Raw genomic sequence first — 24832 nt, 5'->3', positions numbered from 1 at the left:
AGGTCTGAGATCAGTGAAGAACTTGTGATTTAGCCAGGAGGTCTCCTAGGCTTTTTATTCTCTCTCCACATTGAGATAGCTTGTACATGAGTCCTTATCATCGTTCAAGAAGTTGCTGATTCTCTTTACCTATTTGGACTTTTTTTTTAAATTCTCTTATCTCCTTTGGGATTTTATCTTTCAGTTTCTGAATGTTTTGAAGTCTGCCTCTTGAAGTTCACTGGCATTTTGGCTATTCTCCTTCTCTGTCTTTGTAAAGGTCATGAACTCTTATCATCTTGTGGTGATTTTCATCTAAGTTGCCTTCCATCTTCTTATTCTGAACTTGTCCTTCCCTATCAGAATTCTCCCCTCTTGCTGTTTCCACCACACCCAGAATTATCACCTGTCCATGTCTTGTGATTTTCTTTTCCTAAAGAAAAGTTTGGTGATTAAAATCCCGCAGGTAGACCCCATTCTTTTGAGGGACAGCTCACATAAAGCTTCATCCTCTTGATGATCTGTTCTTGGTGGTCTGCCTCCTCCTCCACTGTAGTTCCTATGCTTGTTCCCCTTTCCATTGTTACCCAGAAGCTTTCATCAGGTTTACTCTATGATTTCAAATCTCCCTTCATTCTCCCCTTCTGTCCTTAATGAACAACCTGTACTCCTTCTATTAATTTTTTAGCGTATAAATCATCCCATTAAGTCTTTATTATGCCAGTTAAATCACGTTTTTGATCATGTAGAAAGAATTTAATCTCTTTTTGTTTATTCTTGCAGTGGTATATACACATGCGAGGTTTTCAGCAGACTGAACCATTACACTTTCTTTTGTTCCTTTTCTGATCTTGTCATAATAACCGGCTGATGGGCTCTTCTCAGAGGTCTCATTCAGTTTTATCCTAAAACAACCTAATACAGTTAGAAAAGCCTATATACAGTGTTACTTTTCATCTTTTCAGAGGTGGACTGCAATGTCACCCAGTAGCAGATGGAATACAATACCAAGAAAATCAAAGTCTTCATTGTGATACCAACTATTCAGCCATGCACTAAATTTCAGAATGTGCTTATACTTTTTTGATCCTTTATCTGCAACTGAGATGATTCATGAGAGCAGATCCTATGACCAAGCTTTTTGCCTCTTCCCCCAGAGACAATTTCGATCTGTTTAGGCTCTTTCTTGTCATTAGTTTAATGTGGATGAGTAGCGTGGGGTAGTAGTGGCTATACCAGTTCTCTATGTCTGATAAATTAAAGAGCACGTTGCTCAAACTTTGTTTCCCTGCCAGCTGTACCAGAGTAAAACCAGAGTAACTGCACTGGCAGTACTTTTGGATGAAGCATAGCTCATTATTCTGCTTTCATTTCCTGATGGCACACGTCAGACGATCTTAGCATTTGATGCTGATTCCAGCTTCATAAGAAAATACCAGCTTTAGCACACTGAAAGTCACCAAATAGGTTAAAAAACTGATGAGGAGTCTGAGGTCTGCGGTCAAAGCCAAGCTTGCGCATGTTCAGTCTCTCTCTCCCTGTCCCACTTGGCTGTAGAGACAAATGGGGAAGGCTGACTGTGAGACCCAGGACTTCTTGTCTCAGAAGATGACAACCTAGAGATAGTGCACAGGTCAATGGTGGGCTGTGCCTTGAGCGCCTTGAAATGTTTGTGGCTCCCCACGTATTATTATACAACAAGCCCTAAATCAAATGCCTTACACAGAATAACTTTGCATAACAGGCTCCTATCTGGACTCTGGCTGGTATTTTTATCTGCCCTCCCCCCCTTCCCCTTTTTTTTCCAGCCTCTTTCAGTCATAGCCGCTCTTACAACCTATCTTGGATCGTGATCTCTTCAGACCCGAGACTTTCCATTTTTATTTGTTCAGTGTTTAGAAAAAGAAAAAAAAAAAGACCTAGTGCTGACTGGAGCCATTTGCAGCTCCTGCAATGTAAATAATACGCAGCCCAGACGCACAATGCGCTGAGGGACTGCCAGTACTTTGCAGGCCCACACACTTGGCGGGGGGGACGGAGCGGGGCAAGAGGAGGGGAGGGCAGCGTGCCGCCCAACATGGCTGAGCCGGGCTCTGCAGCTGCCTGCCGCCTGCCCCCGCGCAGGGCTGCTTCTGCGCACCCGTCCCGACGTGGCAGCTGCCCCCGGCCAGCCACGGGGCACTTTCCGTGCGCAGAAAGCCTCCGTCACGATCGGCCTGAAAGCGCCCCTGAGGGTGACGATAAAGAACAAGGAGGCACTACAGAAAGTGAGTAAAAAGCTCGTATTGAGCTTAGTGGTTACCGGCAGCACTAGCTGGGTCGGTGGCAGAAAAATGCAGCACAGCTCACTGAGGTACCTCACAGTAGCTCAAAGGGTGAAGAAAGCTATTTACTTGGGCTTTCTTGTTGGTTTAATTCACTTCTACAAGCTTGCACACACACAGTAGGCCCAACTGTTCTCTTTTTAAATTTAAAGCAAAATTCGTTTTATTGAGTCACCAGCTAGCACAGACGTGAACTCTTTCAGCCAGCAGGAACAAAACAGATTTTCCGCAGGATTCTTTGAAAGTCTCATTCGTCTGGGTTGAACCCTCACATCTGGCAGTAGCTCGCTTCTGCTGACTCCAAGACCCACATCCAGGACATGCATATTCATCTCGTTACTCATGTTGCGTTCCTTTCTCTCGGATGCGTTTGGCTCCAAGTACCAGGGAGACACTCTGGAGGAGCTGCGGAGGTGCTGCCAGCTCTGGCTGGTTGGGCTAGGCAGGAAATCATTTTCCTGTCTCATGAAACTTTCCAGTTTGAGGCTTTAAATTTTTTTTTCCCTCTATGTTGATTGAGGACAAAGCCTTGACTAACTGCAGGTTTTCAGGGAAGAAAATGAACAATAACCCTTGCCTTCCCTAAACCATACAAAAACAAAAAAAATCCCAACCCAAATCTAGAAGAAAGACAAATTTTCTGTGATTCAGGCCACAGAACTAAACCAGTCTTTTTCATACCCAGAAAGAATGCCCTGGCACCCAGTTATCTTTTATTTCAGCAAATATTATTTCAGTCTGTTTGTCTCCTCCCTTCATTCCCTACTTGAAATTCCAGCTTGAATCTGAGAGCTAGTTTTCCCAATCAAAGCTTCACTGAAACTGCAAATTCCAAAAAGGTATAATATTTACCTAAGGTATTTATATACATATACACGTATGCACACATACATTCCTGACTAGCTTTATTTGGGCCCTTTAAGAACATGTGAGAAAATTGGGGCAGGAACTACCAACCTGGTAAGTACTTCGAAGAGCTTTTACTACACAAGGAGGACAAAACAGCTATGCTTGCTGGTGGGGAAAATTCCCTCATCTGTTGGAACATTTCCTGTGGTTACTTTCTTAGCTTCTCGAGAGGAACGCAACTTTGAGCACAATGATTGACACGATTTCTACAGGCTCTTTGTAAGATAAGTTGCTGCATTCAGAAGGATGCTGTACAGTTCCTACAGTTGTCTACTGGGGCTTATAGTAAGTGGGAAAAAGATGGCCGTAGTTGTCTCCTCCCTAGTAATTGAAGCGAATCCTGGAGTCCTCCATTAAATCCCCCTCGTGACTGCAAGCAGGACACGGGTTGGGGCCTGACCACCACCTCGCAGCACTAACGCAACTAGCACACCTGGCAGTTGGCCCTAACAAAGTCAGGAAACAGCAGCCTGTGAAAGACTGGCAGTTCAACACTTGAAAGCTTTGAATGCTCCAGATACGAAAATAACAACATGTTTTGAAACACGTAATTAATTGCTATTATTATTAACTATTTTTATTAGGCATCTAGACTATGGGAAAATGAAGGCGATTCCATGAAATGATGGGTTGGTTGACTCTAAGTTATACAAAAACCTGCAGTGCCTTCCTCTAAAATCTTACCATCTAAAGGAGAAGTTGTTACTGCCGGATAAGATAAAGTGGATCAGGGTGAAGAATGGGGTAATGAACAAATAAATATAATATAATGCATGTAACTCTTCACAGAAATAAGCAAAAATCCTCACTAGCTTAATCATTGTCAGGTTAATGTTTGCTATTAAAGGAGGTGGCTTCTAATCAAGGAACTCTCTATTCAGGGGCATAAATCTATTTAGCTTTATCTTCCACCAGAGAAGACATTTCCTATAAAAAAATACACACTCCCATATATATGTTTGACTTGGTCAAATATTTCATACAGCTCTAAGATATTTGACATTAAGATATTTGTGTATAACCTGAGCTATAAAGTACATTTTAATATCTCATTAAAATTCCATTTGGAGCACATATGGCATTTAAAAATTCATTTGTTATCTTGATTGATGGCATTTCAGTGAACACTGGTTGAGTTTAAAACCAAAATATAATCTTAGACCTAATGAAGCAGGCTGTGCAGACTGAACTTTTTGTAGCTTCCCACAAACTGCCACAGTATTTTTGGCAAGGATTTTGCAAAACCCACCACAAGGGACAGATCAAACAAATCTTTAAAATGTGTAGCCTGATAATAATTATGATTATATGTCTGAGAGATAAAATAGATATTAAATGATTGATTGCATTAAGAATACATTATTAATATATTAAATCACCTCTGGGAGAAATGGCAGTACATTTTACCAGGAGAAATACTTCCATTTGGTTCTGAGACAGAGGGAAGGTTAAGCAATGCTTTATGAGTGATACAGTCTGAAAACGGAGTTGTGTGAACAGTGTGTAAAACATGCATGTCAGCAATTTACTACTAAGGGGTAGCTAAATGGGAATGAAGATGTTTTAAAGCCATTGGGTGACATATACTTGAAAAAGCAGCTGAGCTTCCTGAGTCCATCTTTTGTGGGTCCTGCATCCCATGAATATCTCTGTGAGAGGAGCCTCCTTAGCATTTAGAAAGCTAAACTTGCCAGTTGCCCGAATTTCCACTCCAGTCACTGTCCAAACAACCACAGACCCCCACCTTTTCCAGGCACCTATCTTGTATGGGATCATTTCTTGAGTTGCTTTTAGATCCAGCTTTAGGAATGTAGCATTTTGCCCCATCTTGGGAATAATGAGCTGCACTTGCACCTCAGCAGATGAACACGGTCTCTTCTAGCCCAGAAAGTTAGGAAGTGCAGAGACACTAGACTCAAAAAAACCCTTTTTGGAATGGGCTGCTTGTACCTCAAAGCCTACCAGGATCAGGGATGGCTGGGGATGAAGAGAGAGAAGAGTGACCACGCTTCCCTTATTCCCCCTCCTTGGCCACGCCACGCTCCTGCAAGAGACAGCACCTTCCTCTTAATCCCCAATCAAGCTTTTGAAGAAGTTTTCTTCAATATATTTGTTATTCACACAGCGAATCGGACATATAAATGTATCGTATCTATATTATTTTCTGTGATAATCCCTGTAGATTCCAGATGCTCTTTCTGAGTGATGATGATGATGATGGTGATGATTGCTACAGCAGGGATAGCTGGGAGGGAGAGTTGTTATTGCAAACGGAGAAGCTCACAATAACAAACCACACCCCTCTCCGACAGCATGCATTAAGTACATACTACACCACAAGCTAAATTTATACTTTCCTCAAGTTAGCTTTTTAGTTGTTTTTTCTTCCGCTGGCTTAAAGCCATTATATGTCTTATTTGAGGTTTTGATCTGTTGTCACTAGAACTACCGCATGATTTTAGGAGCCTACATGCTATTAAGACAGGCCGTGCAAAGTTCAGGGCAGCACATTAATGGCTGAGTGTGGGTTATATGCAGCTCTCAGGCTCCCCAACATGGCATTTCTCCCCCCTCTCCTCCCTCCCACATTTACTCTCAAGACCAGGCTTAGCTCACATTTCTTTTTAGAAAGCAGAACTTGAAGCCAGGTATTTTGCCACAAACATTTGCCGGCTTACAATCCAAGCAGTCGTAACTGAATGCTGTCTCTCACATGGAAAACAAATTCTGTACATGCTGTACATTCTTCAGTGCAAAATAAAATCCAGATGGCCTTTATTTTACAAAAATGTGGGGCAAACAGACGAAGAGACAGAAGTCCTTTCTTACTCACATCTCTCTCTAAACCTTGCCAGAATAAAGTACCCAGCAGAATGCTCATGTGACTGGCCAAAAGAAGACAGTTACTGAATTATGAGATGACAATATAAGAAGAAATTTATTCTCCCTGAAAATGAAAGGATATTAGCAGATGAAAAGCAAGTAAGTGCAGGCGTTTATCATTTTGCAGTTCAACAGAGTCTTTAAAGCAGAGCTGGCTGGCCTGTGATGCAGAAGAGGCAGGTTCGATGAAGAACAGAGGTTGCTGTCACAGGACACTGAAAGAAAAAGAAAAGAAAATGAAGCAAAGTCATTTCAGATGGGAAATACAGGCATTCAGTTCTAAATAAAGGCCAACACGGAACAGTGCACACTTATCAAGATTCTTTCTCATTTTGTTTCAAAACAGAATTTGATCTAATTTCTGTCAAGTTTTGCTTTGGAGAGAGACTTGGTAACTGATGATCCGCTGATGGCTGTCTTCCAGTCACAGCATCCTAAAGACCAAAAGGGAATAAATAAGAAATTTTACCCAATGACAGGCTAAAATATATTTAAGTTTTTCAGAAAATTCACTCATTCTTTTATGCAAGTAATAAGTGAAGATAGCCTTTCCTTCTCATTTTTCCGTGATTATTTCACAGAGAACTTTCTGGAAACATTTTTTGAAGTGCTTTTGTATAACTTCATATCTGTAGTTTGCTTCTGAGTCTGTCCCCTTTTCCCCCTTCCCCCATTTTGCCATTAACAGGGAAGAAAGGAGTGGAAGAGTAGGGGAAGAAAATCTATACATTTGAGCCAAAAGAACTTTTTTTTTTATCATAACTTCATGTAAGTATTAGAAAAGAAAATAAGAATTTCTGGTTTTGAAAAGTTCATTTTCAGCCCCCCTCCCCCTGTATGCTAGCAAGATTTTGTTCTAAATCTATTAACAGCTTTGAAGATGAGTCAAGCAATCAGTCCTCAGAAATTAACTTTAAGTAAGTACATGAGTACTAAAATTTTCATTTAAGTGAGACGGCAGGAGAAAGGAAGGGAACCGTATGTGCAGGTGAGATAGGAGAATTGTACAAATTAGAACACTGCCATGAATACTGACCGCCGTTGTTACACAGCTTGCCATGTTCTTTCAGTCATTCTGAGTTTGCTCTAGATTAAACAGAAATACCAAAGTAACAACAACAAAAAAGAAGAAAACATTTGAAAAACCGTGTATGTGTGTGGTTTAAAAGATGTAACACTGCTATTCCTTTACAATAAGATCAATCTGCACTGAACACATAATGCCAGCAAATAAGACTCTCCTGAAAGTTTAACTATTTACTTTATAGATCTCTGCGCAGCAAAATATATTATCAGGGAGTCAAAGGAGAATAATCACTATATTTAGAGTCTGTAGAAATAAAACATTAATACCTGAAATAAGAATGAATTTCTGGCATAAGGAGGAAGAAAGGTAATGAGACAATATTATATATTTATACCTAGTACGGTCTTCTTTCTGCACTGTTCAAGGTGACTCATTGCTAGAATGAGTCAGTCAGAGTTCTGATCATCAAAAAAGTGTTTAACAATTCAAATTAATTGATATTTTGAAGTCTGATAAATAATTGCTAATAGTTCCCAGCTGACTTCAAGAAAGACACAGTAGGGCTTCTTATTTAAATTACATAAAAAAGAATAATGTCAAATATACTATTAATAAAAGTATTAGAAAATAACTCTACCTTAATTCTCTATAAAAATATATATCCTTTTCCCTCTGTTGCACTTGTGTATTTAAACATAAGGCTTCAGCATACTGTGTCCTGTTCTGTCCTTTATTATAGATCTATAAACGCATTCTTCCATCAGGTCTTTGTTTTTTTGAGAACAGATTTCTCTGTCTTTACGGTGCAATCGTAAGTGATCAAACTGGGCTAGCGTTTGGGTAAATGCCATAAGTCTCGTAGCCTGACATAAAACATAAATACCATCAGTTTTCAAGAACAATATTAAAAAATTGGGCTGCTGGATGAATGGATTTAATACCAGGACTTTCCAATTTTCCCTTTCATCACTAGTGACCATAATATGTGTCTTCAGAGCTTTGGAAGACTGGCAGCTCGGAAACCTGACAGCAAATAAATGACCAGCAGCATTCCAGCTCTTAGATTAACAGCTGACTGGCCTTCAGATATTGGTGAAACTGCAATGTGTGTGCTGCAGAGCCAGTGGTGCTGGTGCCAGCTTAAAGACTATCCATCCTTTGGATCTCGCATCCTTCGGATGTCCATTTTTCCTCCCTAGGCTCGGCTGGATCCAATAAGAGCATCCAGATCTTTACTTCACCCAGTGCTGGCTGTGAGCTCTCTTTACCTGAGGGAGAAGCCCAGTTCCCAGTTAGCTAACTAGGTTATTGTAAACATTATAGGCTGTGTGTCCTTGAGAGAGAATTACTTTCCTTCCTGCTTTTCCTCTGGGTTCATGAAATACACCACAGTGGTCTAGACACTGTAATAAAGGAAGGCTGCCCTGCCTTTTTTGATGAGATAACATTTTGCTTGAGCCAAAGCATTGTAGTTTATCCCTATTTCTAAAATAAAATACAAGTTTAGAAGACTTTGTTTTCCCCTCAAAATGCCTAAGTGAAGCATTGAATCCAAAAAAAGAAAAATACCCAAGCATGTTCTACTAACCCTCTTTTTAGTGATTTTTAGAAAACAGCTTTGTTCTGCACGAATACTACTTTTGTAACTTGTATACCTGTATGCATATACACATACATACATATATAGAGATATAAATATAATTCACCTGCTTTTCAGCAAATACATTTTTTGATCTTGCATCGATCCCTTGCTCAGACGCTGGAATTCACAGAGCTGTGATGATTCACATGATGCCGTGCTTTCTCACGCTGTGCTCCTACAGCTCAGCTCTCGGTGGGTGGCTGGCCCCCAATATTTGAAAGGCAAGACCTGCAGTGAAAGAGAGATGTCCAGTAACAGCCTCCTGCAGTTTGAGGATGTTTCTGGCTTCTCCTGCCAAATTACCCGGCCTTGTACTCTGCAAGCATGCTGATGCACCCGCATCCATGTCACTGCCCTCGCCTGGGGTGAGCCAACATCAGATGCTGGAGGATGAAGCCTGTGATCACGCTGATAGCTCCAGGGCAGGTAGGCAAGAGCGGGAGAGCTCAAGAGACAAGGACCAGTGTTTACTAGAGAGCTGAGAGACCTCTTGCCTGAGGAAAACAGCACAAGACTGTAGCTAAATGCCATCAAACAGCTAGAAATAGTTGCTTTTATTTGGGTCAGAGGTTGCCTATCTCTAAGTTGGCTGCTGGGAAAGAGAAAATAAAAACAAGAGCTGTGAGTCACAAGTTGCTGAGGGAGGGGACGCTGGAGAGGACTGTAATGAATTGCTCTGGCAAGACTGTGCTTTGCTTCTTCCTAATCTTGGGACCCTAATTCCCAACAACAATATTTTTTCCATCCTAAAGTCCTCAGATGCCTAAAAAGTTGCCTCTGGAGAGCTGCAAGTGCTCCTCAGTTTTGACAAGGCTGGACAAAAAGGTGCTTAATACATACCAGCATTTTTCTAGACAAGCAAATAGAAGTCCTCCTCGGAAGCCCTCCTACCTCCCCCAATAGATGCCCTCAAACTACTCCTCACACCTACATAGACGTAGGGAAGAAAATGGCTCAGAATGTTACTGCTTTATTTTTAACTGGGGGAAAGGAAATGGTTGTACAATAGCCTAGTGGTTAGGGCACTCACCTGGCATGTAAAACAGCTAGACTTATTTCTTTTCTCTGCCTGAAAATATCCAAGCCTCCATCTCCAATGCCACTACAAGACGTCCCAACCTGTAAACTATGGATGATGCAGGCAGTGCTTAAGCTTCCTACTGAAGCCATATTACCAATAAAAATTAGCTACCTTAATATTCTGTGATATTTGCATGATTTTTTCTTCTTTACTATTTATATAATTTATTAAAATTCCCTTTCTCACAAGAAGTCTTACAAGAATTAGTTGATTAAGGATGTATAGAAGACAAACATTAAAGCAATATGAAGACAGCTGGAGCAAATTCTTATTTTATGTAAGCCAGAAACTGATTTACCTTTTGAATACTTATCTGCATGAATTTTTTTTGTATATGTTCACCGTATTACCCATTCTGTTCTTATGTACTCAAACTCCATGTTTTCAGGAACATTGTTTATTCACCTTCCACACAAGTCCATCTATTTCTGCTACAGCTTCTTTCACCAAACGTATTATGCCAGACAAGGACACACCATTGATTTATATAACGTTATCATTCATTTGATAACATTTCTGTACCTTTATTTGTAATATTTGTGAAAGTTGCTTGTTTTTATTAATGGAGTTATGTCTTCAGCACAGATATTTACTGGAGCATCCTTTCTGACTGATAAGATACTTCTGTGGGTGAATAAGGTTATTTTTGATCTCTGAAGTCTGTAGGAATACTTCTCAGAATTCTTTCTTCGATGCTTTATCATGTATTTATCAACCCTGAAAAGTTAGTCTGATACAACAATATCAGGTTTCTCTAGCATTCTACAAAGATATTTGTGTTGTCTGGCAAAGGTATTATTTGATATCACTGGGAGGAGCTGTTCCGTGCAATTATTTTTCTTGAAAGTTAGGTTATATTTTGGTGAATAAATATGTTTTAAAGAGCCAGGCAACAGTTTTGAAATTTTGGGCCCCTAAGTTTTATGATTAATCTCAAGTAAGGAACACAATGAAATTTTTGAAGAGTCACAAAGTCTCATCCGAAGTCCACTGAAGTTAATAGGCAAAGTGGGCCAACAGATAATAGCCTACTAGGACAAATAATCTCAGAAAAACACTGTGTAACTCCAGGTAAATCAATTCTCATTTCTGTATGAGTATTTTCCTTCCTATCTGTGGCTCATTTAGACTGTAAGTTTTTCAGGTGATTAGATGGGACTCACTTCACTGCACGTTAGCCTTGTAAAAGCTAGGAATCTCATTTCAGTCAGTTATCCAGGCTTCCTCTGTATTTAGTGAAGAGAGCTAAACACTTTTGGAGGGTGATTCATGTCACTTGTCTAAGACTGGAATAGCTTGAATTACTCTCTGGACATACTTCTCACGCACTACCTCTTTCCATTGACTACACCTTAAACCTAATATTAAACTACAGATAGTTAAAGTTGGGTGTGATGACTTACACCCATAGCCTGTTGGACACTGGCTACCACCTTATCACAGCCGTGGTTTCCAGATATGACATCAATACAAATAGATAACAATATATTCAGCCAAATGGTGCCTGATGCAATTTTCATTCTCATGGTAAAAAAAATCATAGAGATGTTAAGAACTCAGGGCAGTCCTACAGGCTGCATTATGCAGAATATCAAGACAGATGACAGTGGTCATTTCCTCCTTTATTTATGTATCCTGTGGAGTGGGAAGGTATTGAATATTGACAACATCGACATGCTCCAACTCAGGTAAGGATGTTTTATGATGAAATACATCAAGGTCACCAGAATGAGACTCTAATGGACTTATCTAAAACAACATGTTGTTTTAGGAAAGGCAAAGGATCTCTGCTGATCTACCTCCTCATCAGATGTTGCCCTGCCTTCAGCTGCTGAGATGCTAGCACACCTACACACCACACTGTGGTAGGTGCAGCTTATTAACTGTCCCTGAGTTGAACCAAGGTGTGAGTAACCCTTGCCTCTGTCACGATTTTCATTATTAGCATTCAACTGGCTAAAATTGCTTTCAAACATAAAGCTCAACATACAGTTTATTACAGCCTATCCTGGTGTTTAGGCCAAAACCCTGGTTATCCCTCTTATGCCACAGGGTTTCAAAAAGAGCTGATGGACAAATCTATTTCTACTCATACTAATGCAAAGCCAAGTTTTTTATAAACTTCAATATAGTGTTATAGCCCCTTAGTTCCATTCTGAAGGTGCAAAGAGCCCAGACCAAAAATCTAGCCTGTAATTACAGCTGTATTTAATACAACAGCATCAAAATGGAGGGCATTTATTTAACTCCTGTGTTCTTTAACTTCTCTCAATGTCTCATGAGAGCTTTCTAACCCAATCAGCTGGATTTTTAGCTCATATTTCCTGCACACTCCTAAAGCTGAGAAGACAATCAATCTTTCATAGAATCACTATCAATAATGCATGTTAGAGTAAACTAAAAAGTTGGGGTTGTAGGTGCCTTAAAACTCAATTCAAAGCAGGGAGGCTCTGCTGCAGTGATTTTTGTAGGTGCAGTGCCTACATGGTTTGCTACTATAGACGATTTCACTCTAGCCTCAGCTATGCTGGACCAGTTGCAGTGGTGAGGCAGAGAGAGGATTCAAGGCTTCCTGCCCGTCCACCCATTCCCTGGCTGGACGAGAGCTTCTGTGCCTCATTGTACCAAAATCCACGTTCTGGGTAGGTTTCTAAGAGTCTTGAAGAGTGTCTTACTCCACTTCCATATCTACACATAAGTGTGAGGTGCACCACTATATAAGCCTTGGTACATACATGTTGCAAATTGCCTTTTTAGTGAGTCTAGAATCACAACTGAAAAATGACACATCTAACATTTCTGCATAGCAGCCTGAGTGTCCCTGAATGCTTCTGTCAGCAGTCATCTTATCAGAACTCCAAGTTCAGCTGTTACAGGCTTTCGTTTTCACTTAGGGAAAAATCTGTCTTGTGAAATAATTGTCAAGTGTTCTTGAAAAAACATGAAAAAAGAAGAGTTAAATATTCATGATTCATATGCTAAAATTCACATTTTTCATGGTCTGTGAATGTTGATTTCTGAGACACATATGACACTAAACTGAAAGAGGAGCTTAGCTTTAGAGGAGATAAAGAATCTGACATAGAAGTTTTACTTTTGCTCTTCCTGTCCTTCTGTTAGGTGGGTTAGTACCTTTTGTCTTTTCTGCTCCGTAGCATTTAACCTCTTTTTATGGGACAGCTGTATTTCACCACTCACTGCACACTCATGGCTCATTAAGTGAGAACCTCTTCCTCTCCAAAATGTTTTAAATATATTAATTATTTTCTAAGGATATTCAGTAATTGTAATTCACTGTTAAATGCATAAGTTGAGATACTATGTATTTTGATTTATTCTTTTACTTATCTATAACAGGATCCTAATAAATAGTGAAATACCACATTAAAATGCCATTCGGCATGTTTTTTGAGCCCCACAGAACTGCACTTTGCAAGGAAACAACAGCCAACTGAAAGTGAGGATATTTCCTCAACCTGTTATCTTTCAGTGGATGTAACATACTTCCTAGAACTATATTGTATCTAATAGGAATATACTAAACTTTGCATTTTCAGCTTAGCTACCGTAAAAGCAAATGCTGTTTTGACTACATCACAGAATTTCCAAATCAAGAAAACTCATGGCAAGTGCATCCTCAGGTAGGTCAGCAGAAACATAAGCTTCTATTTGCGAAAGATATATTTGTGTGCTTCTCTCTCTGAAGGCTGCAGTGACTGTCAAAGTTAGTCTCTAGGCATTATTATGACCTATTTATTCTTCATATATCACAGCAGAATTTTTATAGTGAGAAAAAGACTTCATGAGGTAGCAAAAATATCATTTTCAAATATATCCCATGGATTCACATACGTAGGGATGGATGTATTTTTTTTTCTCCTTTATGTTCTACATCTTATGCTAAACTCTCTGACATTCATATTTGCATATGTTATATTAGTAAATTAAATATCTTTTGTGATTTAAATAGTAGAGCAAAATTTGCATGTAAAACATATTTTTAGATTCAAGTCTAAAAGATTTTGGACTTGAAACAGTGAACACGTTAACATATAAAAATATCTAAAACATTTTTAGATTCAAGTCTGTATAGAGTACACAACAATTACACAATTATTTTTAGGTTAACTGACTCAAATGTTCACCAAATCTCACATATTTGGAGATCTCAGGAGATACTGCTTCTTCTTCTAAACCAACAGATAATATTTTCAGTTTGAATAAATTGATATAGCTCCAGTAAGTCAGCAGAGCATTGCTAACCAATACCTGTAGGATGTAGGTTAGGGCATAAAGACTGTTTTCAATGCCAGAGGAGCTCATTATTGCTTCATAGTCAGATTTTTAGGAAGATAAAATACCAAGGCTAATCTCATTTCTGCTTTCATTAAGTAAGCATCTACCTTTACTCATTTTGAATATATAGATTACAAAGGCCATCTGCTAGTCCTGTAAAAGTACAGTGTAATGATTTCTTAATTATTATGTGTCCAGCATTGATTCTCATGCTCTTCAGGAGTGCTGTTAGGGATCAAACAGTTTTGGAGGATTGAACCAAAGCCATATTGTAATTCCATGGAGTCTGGGCTTCTTCTTAGCCATTTTTTGGTTTCTGTAGTCCATCTGCTTCCTCAGCCAACTGCCTTATTTGAATTCTGGCCACCAAGAGATGTGACTGCATAGCTTGAATGAGGACTGAAAACCAAGGCCCTCTGGAGTCTTACCTGGATGCTGGGACTGACTTTGTGCTTTTGCGTAACTCATATGTCTATTCTGTTCTCCCCCCGCACTGATATAAGGTCTATTTTATTTATGCTAAGCCCTGGTTCTTTCAGGGACTTAGGCATTTATTAGCTCTGTCCCTTCATTGCCTAAGAGTTAAGCACTCAGCCCTCAAGCAGAATCCAGCTTGTCCCCAGAAGAGCCCAAGTGTCTCGGGACAGGATAAACAACACCAGTAAGACAGCCCGTGTGAGCGAGTAAGTAGGGAATTCTGAGGACAAGGAGAAATCTTAAATTTGTTTTGCATTTTTTGGAAGGATGCCTACATCCCGTTGGGATCCCGACTTCGGGGTATGAATAGTCTGAGCCATTATTTGAGGATTAAGAAGAGGAAAGAGTATGTCTCCAGACTCAGATAACTAAACATCTGAGCATTGCCCGGACTTTCACGAATATGTACACGACCCCGAGAAGTAGATGTATAGGTGCTTACAAAGCATATTAGTGGTGCAGACTTCAGTGATACGAGTATTTAAGTGCTTTAAGGACTAGGCAGCAACTTAATGAAGTCTTTGAGAACTTCAATTTTGACCTTGGATTTAACTTAGATTCTTTTGTGGCCTTTGTCTTACATGGCTACTCATGAGAATGTTGTGACCCTTTATGTTAAAGAAGTTATATTTCTGCTTACAGCTCTATACAACAGTATGTCTCAATCCTGTGGGACTGATAGTCATTACTAATAAAGGGCAAAAGAGAGGTCTCAGAGGATTTATCAAATGAAAACAATAACTGCCGTAACTTTTTCTGTATATTAATATATGGACTACTTCCATTTGTGCATGTTTCAGTATATTATCCTCTGCATTTTTTGTTCTACTTTTTATCTTTTCCTATTCCTGTGCAGTGTTTGATCTTTTTGCTTTTGGCCATTTTTTCCATCATTTTATTTTGAAGAACTTGCTAACAAGAGAACAAAAGCTTGGTAATAACTGAGGAGTGCAGTTAGAGACCTTCTGGCTCTGTGATTAGGAGATTAGTGATCTGCTTTGTTGCTGTCACTCCAGAAGAATTACTTGATTTACAGTCATGTCTGCAAACCCAGTGTGTACATCTGTCTATACAGACACACATGTGCAACCCTTGCATGTGCTGGGTAAAATGCTTTGCCCGGAAATACTGGATTTGACTTGTGTTGCTTGTTTGCTTGTTTTGCTTTTCCCCAAGTAGTTATAATTCAGCAGTAACTTGCAGCACATTTTAATTTTTTCAGTTAACAAAATGGCTGTGATGATTCTGTATATTTTTATGAAACGAAACAATTCCTGAAACTTCTTGCCTTACCAGAGCTTAAATTAGTTACACTGCAAAACCTTTGATACTGCTATGGAATAATCATCACTCTGTTTGTTGTTCATGAGGCTTTTTTGGTTTGATTTTGGTAAATGCCAATAGTTAACACTGACTAAGACAGGAACAGGCATTTTAGCTTTTTGATTTTATCCACGAAACCCCAACTGATCGATAACAACATGAGTTATATTTAAAAGCACTTATCTGATCAGTTTTTGCAGACCTTTATCTATAGCTATATTGTTATTGATTCACTTCTTTTAAAAGATGATGACAATAATTTCTTATATAGAACATCATCCCAAAGATTACGAGGTCTGGTAGAAGCATATCTCTCCATCACTGGAAGATGCATGATGACATTTTTGGCACGAAACAAAACAGTTGCCAAAAAGCCTGTGTAACCATGTAGGGAGAGAATGAGAAACAGTGACCCCAATGGAAAAGACTGGGAAAAAGTCAGAGAATATCACTGCCAGAGCTAGACACAGAGCCAGAACAGCAGGAATAACACAGACTGCTGTCACGGGAACAGGCTGTGTGTGCAAAGGAACACAGCAAAAAAAAAGGGGGGGATTATTTCTGTTACTCTAGTTATATATTCATTCTTTCTTCATATTCAAATAGTAGTGAAGGGAATCATGTGGAATCATGTTATCCATGATATATTAAAGATGCATGTTCTTACCACAGAGATACATTGATTTCACCTCAACTCTCCCAGGCAGCATAACATTAGATCTCCTTCTGCAAATTACTGATTACAGGCCCTTAGCATGTGACCAGATTAGTCCCGTGATGGGGACTGCATGCTTAGATTTACACAGTGAACCAGCGACACACAGTTAAAAATATGTGGCATTTATGTGGATTTGACTGGTGTGCTGAAACAACCAAAACAGCAAAGAGGTCTAGACTTAGCTATGTGCATACATCAGGAACTGGAAAATGTATTATGGACTATGGGTCAGGAGAGCATATCTGGCCAAAAAAGATATTAAACAACAATGAAAACCAATCCTGCACATTGGACGTCCTTTTTATTCAATGCACAGAGAGCAATCATTTGCTGTGCTACCACGGTGGGTGCTTGTAATTCATGGAAACCGTTTCCTCCCTAATGGTTTCAGTTTTATGAAGGTGAGGGGAAAAGATCTCATTATTTCCCTTCCATACCAACAGGAGGTTCAAGATGCGCACAGGTATGTAGCGGTATTAATAATTCAAAGCTCTGTTAGCAAGCGACATGATATCTGCCTCTATATGCACTATTCTGCCCCAGGGTTCAGCCTAAGATCCACGCTCTTTAGCTTGCTCAGCTCTTGTGTTAACATTTTTCACTTCTCTGTTTTTGAGCTGCATGCCAGCAAGATCTGGGCCCTTTTTTCCTTTTCTTGTTGATTTTTGGTTGGACTTTTTGTTTGCTTTAAGATACCTAAACTGCAGATATTTTTCCTCAAAGCCATTTCAGCTAACAGGGCCTTATTCAAACTTTAGAACAAGTCAACAAATACTAACCTTCAGGCGGTAAGCAAACATAGAAAATCTCAGTCCCCATGGAGAGCATTTGAAATAGTTACCAGCAAGCGGAAAGGGAACAAAATATGACATGATGGTCATTCTCAGCATTGTCATTCTTTACATACTGTTTTGCCGCTGTAGCAAGTACTGGACAAAAGAAGGTCAGAAGAGCTCCCTGATCAATATATTTAACCATCCTTCAAGATAATAAGTAACTTCCAAATGAGGGTTTAAGGACACGTTTTAGAAGTGTGCCCATGTGTAGGCGAAATATGCAACAGATATGTGAGAAAGATTGACTGTTTTTTGATTTTTGCTTTTATTTTTCACAACCTGCACTTTTTCAGACAGGCAAGAAAACCCTGCTGCTCAGACATTTTCTGTTTAAATGACCACACTGTAGCATCGAGATGGCTCTCCTTTTGTAGATGAAGCACATCCTCACAATTTTATTTGTGGTGCCAGTTTTAGATTTTAAACAGCTCATAAACTGGACATAAGATTAGCATAAACAAACCCCTCCTTTTTAGATTGCCATGGTGGCTACTAGGGCTTTTGTAGTCTGCTTTTTCTCTGCATATTTAAGTTTAGTTAAGCTTAATTTTTTATGAGAAATTAGTCTGACATTTTTGTGTATTCAAGAATATTTTTGCTTTATCGCAATAAAAAAAGAAAATGCCAGACACACCTCTTACTGGAGTGGAAATACTTAGGGTGCCCAAGTTTTTCATTTTCATAATGTTTCAACTATCAGCCTAATTTTAAAGTGGCTTTTTATTCATATATTAAATTACATGATAAGTGTTTCTTGCTATATGCATCATTGTAGGTTTATATGCATGTTAGGAGCAATATGTTTTAATTTTTTATGTTACAAGTTTGAAGAATGTGCATAAAGCCCCATACATTTTGTGGATCTGGGCTTTGGAAATAGAAAATGTACATTCTTTTGATTTGTCAATTAAAAATACATTCCAGTCCCAGGATCATGTTCACAAGTGTCTTATACCTGGGTACTGCCAGAATTGTGTTACTTACAAGTTAAGGACATTTCACTATTTCTTTCCAGGCAAAGGCAGCCCCCCTACCCCACTACTGTTTTATTTACCCATTCCAGTGAAAGACCCCATCTTAATCAAGTGGGATGCCATTCCCCGTGGATTCTCTCCCTCTTCCCCTCTCCCTTCGCCATAATACCAAACAATTTTTGTAAGACGCAGGATCTTTATTTCCTAGCTAAATACCTGCTGTCGTTACTATCAAAATGAGTAATGTGGCAGGACTGTTGCCTGCCTTTCCATCCTCCAAATCCTTGACTTTCAACATGAGTTCAGTGCTGAATTTCAAGTTACACCAAATAACCCTTTATCTAGTCCAGCCTCCACAGCTTTTGGCAAAAGGCCTTGCTTCACTTATACTCACGTACCGTTTCCAGTCAGTTTTGGAGAGGTGATGGAAGAATTTTTTGGTTGCAGTTTACACAGTCAATCTTATTTATAGTAACTGCAAAAGACACTTAATATTTAAACCCAAGTGTGCATTATCAGTAAATTCTAAGAATTTCCACATGTGTGCCTAAAATGAAACTGCTGAATTTCATATTTAAGCAACTTTATAGGGGCTCGATTTCAAAGGGACCTCAGCATCTTGGAAAATAGGCACATAGTCAGTAGTTGAAATAGGAGCCTAAAGTCAGCTGAATATCCTGGAAAATTGTAGCCACTGGAAAATTAAATTCACATTTGCCTTACAGGGATTGCGCTTGCAAGATCATCTACCATATGGTGAATATGTAAATAATTCTTTTCACTTCCTTTTTTTTTCTGCCAGTGGACAGTGTGGTTTTTAAATGTCCTTTGTACTTTTTGCAGAATTTTTCTGGCACTCATATGTGAGGGATTTCCAGCCTGAGAGCTAATTCTGAGCCCAATTTCAGGCATGAACAGGAGGCAGAATTGAATATGAAGTGGGTGATGGAATATGTGCTGGCCCTTGGGAATAAAAAGAATTTCTCTGGTTAGGAATAACTTCAGTAGGATACTATGAGTACAGTTTTGTCATGGCATGGTTGCCTGGAGCTGGCTTTTTGCACCCTTGGTTGTCAAATGATGACACATCTCATGAATATTTGGTACTTTTAAGAACCAGTAACAAAGGAAAATTATAATTACAGTAAAGATTAATTTTCTACTTAGCTCTATTTTAGCTTTCAGTTTTCTTCCACGCAACAGAAATCAGCAACTTTCTGCATTCTGGAAATGCCTTACCTTATTATGGGATTGTGCTTAAGTTTTGAGAACAACTTATTAATTAGTGATAAGTGTAAGTGAATTAACTAAAACAGAAGAATATCTTCCTTTGCTCACTGGGGTCAAACAATAAAAAGGCTTCATTCCCATCATTGGTCTGTTTCTGAAATGATGTATGTTTGCTAACCATAGCCATGAGGATTTCAGAGTATAAGATAGACAAAGTTTATAAATATAGATAACATTTACTCTTAGGGCAACTGATACAGTTGGAAAAAGGAAAAAAAACCAGACAAGCCATATCTGGAAACATGTCTTTTTTTCAAACGATATTGGCTGATGTACTAGAAGATATTACTTCTAAACACTGCGTCATGAAATATTTTATCTGTGAGTAGGACTGGTAATCGTGGGCATTCTGTCTTGTACTTCTTTGTAAGAGCTTGTTTGGTAGAAAAGAAAAACCGGGAAAGAGATACTGGAAGGAAATTAACTCATCATCTAATGGGCAATGATAGTTTAATCTAAAACTTTGAAGTTAATTTCAGTTTCTCATCTACTATATCAGCCCTCTAAATCAGAAATCAGAAAATCCTGAGGTTTTCCCCCTACCATTTTATCATGCAAGCCAATGAACTATTACTGGGATTTATTTTATTAGTAACGCAAATATAAATTCAACTTTTACTTGAAGAACAAGAGCAACCTGTACTTGCTTTAAGGAATAAACAGTCATACATTTATGTGCCATGTAAATTATCCCTAAATGACTATGAAACTGTTGAACAGTTTAACGTAGCATTACATATTAATAGTGTGCTAAGTGAGTGCAAAGTTTTTTGGCTTAATGTGCATGTTTGTATTTTTAACACATGATCCATATTGCATGAATTAAGGAACTTTTGGGATAGTATTCTAAATACGTATGTCTTCACCCCTCTTTGGCAAAGTCATGAAGATCAGGGTCTGTCCTTTCGCAATCTCTCCTTGTTCAGATGAGGTGGCTTTGCTGCATACAGATTTTTTTTTAAAGGCAAGAAGCAGATGAAGTTTGGCCCTGCCGTTAGTATTCTCACTTATTGTTATTTTTACCTAGAGTTCTTATGTCTGAGGAGCTTTGCCGCTTTGCCTGCAGGTTAATGAATTCAGGTGCATTGGACAGGAACAGGAGTAAATTTCACACCCCAGTTTAAGAAAACACCTTACCAGCAACACCCCCTTGCAAGTAGTTGCATATAACTCATCTGATTCCAGTGTCAGTATTTACAATGATCTGTTAGGATATGAAGTTGTGGAGAAAGGGGATCTTTTAGTGAATTTAAACCTAAACCAGGCAGAGCTTTAGGCTTTAGTGCCATTCATCATCCAACTAAGCCCTGCCTGCAAATGAATTAGAAGAAAACTTGGAACCGTGTTTGAACAGAAGTAGATAGTAAGCAGAAATGAACAGCTGGGGAAGGGTGAGAAAGCATAATTTGGAGAAGAGAGCTTCACTCTGAGTCTTGCTTGTGTGAACTTTACAGTCTTTGAGAAGTGAAGGGATATCTAAAGCGATGTTAAAATAGGAAATTTGATTTTTGAGCACAAAAGAATAGGTTTAAAGTCCTCTGACTGATACATGATCATGCCACAGTCTTTACCTTTCACCAAGAAAAAACAGCCAAATTACTTTTTGTTCCTCCTCTCCAGAGTTACACTTGGAGGGGAGCTATTTGTCCTCTCTCCTTCCATGCAGAAGGTGGCCCAGCTGCCTTTTTGAATCATCCCTCTTTGTCTTGGCTGGGTTCCCCAGAAATACGATGGTTGGTCTGAGGGAAACAGAAAGTCGGAAAGTTCAGGTTCCCCATTCCCCAGGAGACTGGGCCTCCAATGAAAAGAAAAAAAGCTGGTTTGTGTTTGTGTATCCATAGGTTCAGTGTTCACTTCAGCTTGCAGGGTATCACCTCCTGGGATACCCAGAAGCACGTTGTCTCAGCATGGGCAGCCTTGGCCTATTGCTTGGCTGCAGAATGGTACCCCACATTTTCAGAGAGAAATAAAACACAACTAACTGAATGAGATGATTTCTTCTGAAGCCTGGAAACACAGATTGTTGTCCAGAAAATCAAGGGCCAAAATTTCTCATGAACACTAAAGGAAAGAGGAATTCTCCTCTTTCCTTCTCCCAAGAGGCTGAACAGTATCTGCCTAATTCCAGTGGCGCTTGCTCTGTTTTGGGCAGCCATGCCTGCGGTTGCATGTGTGGAAGCTAAACATCAGTGATTTCGTTGTATTAAATTAATCTGAAATACAGACAAGAGATGATTTTTTACATCATCATCTAGTTCTGGGTAATATTAGCAGCAAAACAAGTACAATTCAGGGATAAAAACCACCTCATGGAAAATTGCATATCTCACTGAAAACCAACGCTATGCAACTTAGAAAAAAAAAAGGTATTTAGCTCTCTGATTCACCTTCCATTATTTAGTCATTCAAGGGATTTTACAGCCTGAGATTGTGTTTCTTTTCATGTTCCGTTTAAGCAAAGGGCTTCCCTCCCCTGTCTCAGGCCTCTCAGAATGGCTTGATACTGTTGTGTAGTGCAGATGAGGGTCATTTATCTCATTTCTCCCTTCCCCAAACCCTTACATTGGGACTCTCACTGCCTAGCAGCTTTCCTCTAAAGCTCTCCAGCTGCATGCTGCCTAGTGCAAAGTTCAGTTTTTGCCGCAATGGCAAACATGCCAAACATGCCAACATGCCAAAACTTCTTTTTGGGGATATCCATGATGGAATTTGTCTGTCATTAAGACATGAGATGTAGAAGATTTAAAACTTTCCACCAGCTATTTGGTGTGCCCACACAAATAACAAAGAAAATAAAGCATGTTTTGTAGCATAGCTTGCTTCTATACATGGGCTACATGCTATTAAATATCAACCTAATGAGAAATAGTGGTTCTGCTTAGAAACTTCATACCAGTTGAATTTTGTTGGTGCAAAAAACACAAATAAATAAAGAAGTGAGGTTTAAATTGAGACCAAACACCCAGCTTTGGGATGTTGCCTTTAAGAACTGATGTCAATCAGAGGATCTTCACCAATATTGCTGGAGTTATTCTGTCTTACAGCAACTGAGGATTTGGACCTATGTTGTTTGAATGTTCACACAAGGATGCCCAACTTTTAGAAATCACAGGAAGCTAGACAGCCATGTGGTGTGACATAAGCCAACGATTTGGTGGCAATTTCATCTGATTAAAGTATGTAAAGCAGTGGTCATGAAAACTATAAGTGAAGACAAAGCAGTTTTGTCCTGAAATTGCTTAATGAAGGCAGGGCTGACTGAGCAGTAGCATTGGTTTTTAGTGACCTTTAATAAAGAAAAGGCAGTCTGTCTGTCATTATGCAAATTCACGAACATCTGTTCCATGAAACCCTGTAATAATGCCTGAGGTTTGCATTGGAAGAGAATAAAAACTGTTTTGACAATGCCTTACAGAATATGCTCGTATGAGCCAGACAGCTCCTCTTTCTAATCCAACTCTACCTCAAGAGAAGGGCGGGGGCAGATTTTCACCTGGGGTAAATTGTCTTGGCTCAGTGGAATTGGTTTCTCAGAATTTCAGTGAATAATGTTGAAACCTAACAGGTAAATTAAACCTACAACTGTATTATCAGAGCATTAGTATTTCATTAGTGACAATGGCAGCATGGCAGCAATGAATGGGGAACAAAATGTGAAGTGTTTATCACAACTTCCTATGCAATCCACAGAAGAGGCAGTGAACATTGTTTTAATGAGAAGTCTGCCAATGACTAACTCACATCTGCTTTAGATTAATAAAAAAAGCAAGCAATAATGACAGCAGCTATAAACAATAAGTGGCTGTCTCAGTTCTCTTTGATACTTAATAAACCTCAGCAAATACCTATTAAAACCTATTGATTTTTTGCAAGACTGATACCACCTCTGAATTTAAATGATGGATGGGATGATGTGCTGCAGGTCAGGACTGCTGGGGACTTGTGAGCTCCAGTGGTGACTGATAGAAATATTGTGAAGGTGGAGATCAGGAGCAAAGGGTGCAGCAGCTCACACCATCCCTTTAGGATGAGCAGCCACAAGCTGCTCTCCCGCTTGCTCCTCTGACAGGCCTAACTGGAGCATAGGGGAATTAGAGCAGAATTGCATCTTGCCAGTGTACGTCACAGACCCTCCTCGGCATCATAAGCTGCAGCCTCCTTTGTGTGTGCTCTACCCTCGGCTGCAGAGGGAAAGAGGTTGCTTATGACTGCTCTGCATTTGGGGCACTCATGTCTATCATCAGCCCTTGCTAACGGAGTAGAAGGAGAATAATCAGCTCCCTTTCTGTGTCCAGCTGAGTAGTATAGGACATAAAACATTATTTCTGCCATACTTATTTTTAAATGTACTTACTCAACTTTACAGCACAAAATGATTCTTTTCAGAAAATATAACAGCCCAGAGAATAAAGATGATGATAGGCAGATTTTGCAAGGGCTCAGAATCTCATGGTGTGGCTTGAAGCCAATGAGACTTGTGCAGTGCTGTCTTCTTTGGGAAAGTTACCCTTTACAGCAACTGAAAGTCATTAGTGGATCTAGATATACACCAGAATTCTAGAATCATATTATTTCAGCTGGGTTTTTTTGTGGGTTTTTTTTTGTTTGTTTGCTTTTTATGCCAGCCTGGTTTTTAAGGGTGGGAATTTAGCTGGCCTACTTACAGGAATTTAAACATTGGACATTCAGTCTAAGCTAAGAAGGGTTCCTCTCATCCTGATAGAAGTCTAATATAGCAATGAGGAATTGGTCTCTGGATATGCCCATGTCTATTTTTTGACAATAGGTAATTGTCAATACCGAGGTAATTAGCTTGAGTGACATAACTTTCAGGTAGCTAAAAGCAGCTGAGATGAATTGTACCCCAAGAGCTTGTAGCTTACTCTACTGGAAAAGGCTATGCTGAATGATGAGATTTACTTTAACAACTAAATGTATGCAAGTTGCCTTAAACATGAAAAACAGGGAAGAGTCAGGCATCTGTTGAACTATTTGTCAGTTTTCTTGGGGGGTGATGATGACCAGTGCAATAGTCTTTATCTGTGGCCACATGCTGGAAGTCACAACCACAGT

General features: G+C 39.3%; 1 long non-coding RNA gene across 2 annotated transcripts; it reads right to left on the bottom strand.

Moving 5' to 3' along the window:
* Positions 1–5970: 5970 nt before the first annotated feature.
* LOC112985494 (uncharacterized) lies at positions 5971–9294 on the bottom strand. Of its 2 annotated transcripts, XR_010388740.1 has the most exons (4): positions 9068–9294; positions 8829–8992; positions 7132–7181; positions 5971–6310 (listed from the first exon to the last, which is right to left on the bottom strand). It is a non-coding gene; the product is annotated as an uncharacterized LOC112985494 (long non-coding RNA). The 2 variants fall into 2 exon arrangements; XR_003259759.2 differs by lacking the exon at positions 9068–9294 and having other exon boundaries at positions 8829–9047.
* Between the last annotated feature and the right edge of the window lie 15538 nt (positions 9295–24832).

The sequence above is a fragment of the Dromaius novaehollandiae genome, chromosome 1, assembly GCF_036370855.1.
Source record: "Dromaius novaehollandiae isolate bDroNov1 chromosome 1, bDroNov1.hap1, whole genome shotgun sequence".
In the NCBI taxonomy this organism is placed as follows: domain Eukaryota; kingdom Metazoa; phylum Chordata; class Aves; order Casuariiformes; family Dromaiidae; genus Dromaius; species Dromaius novaehollandiae.
This window is presented reverse-complemented; position numbering and strand designations above follow the sequence as displayed.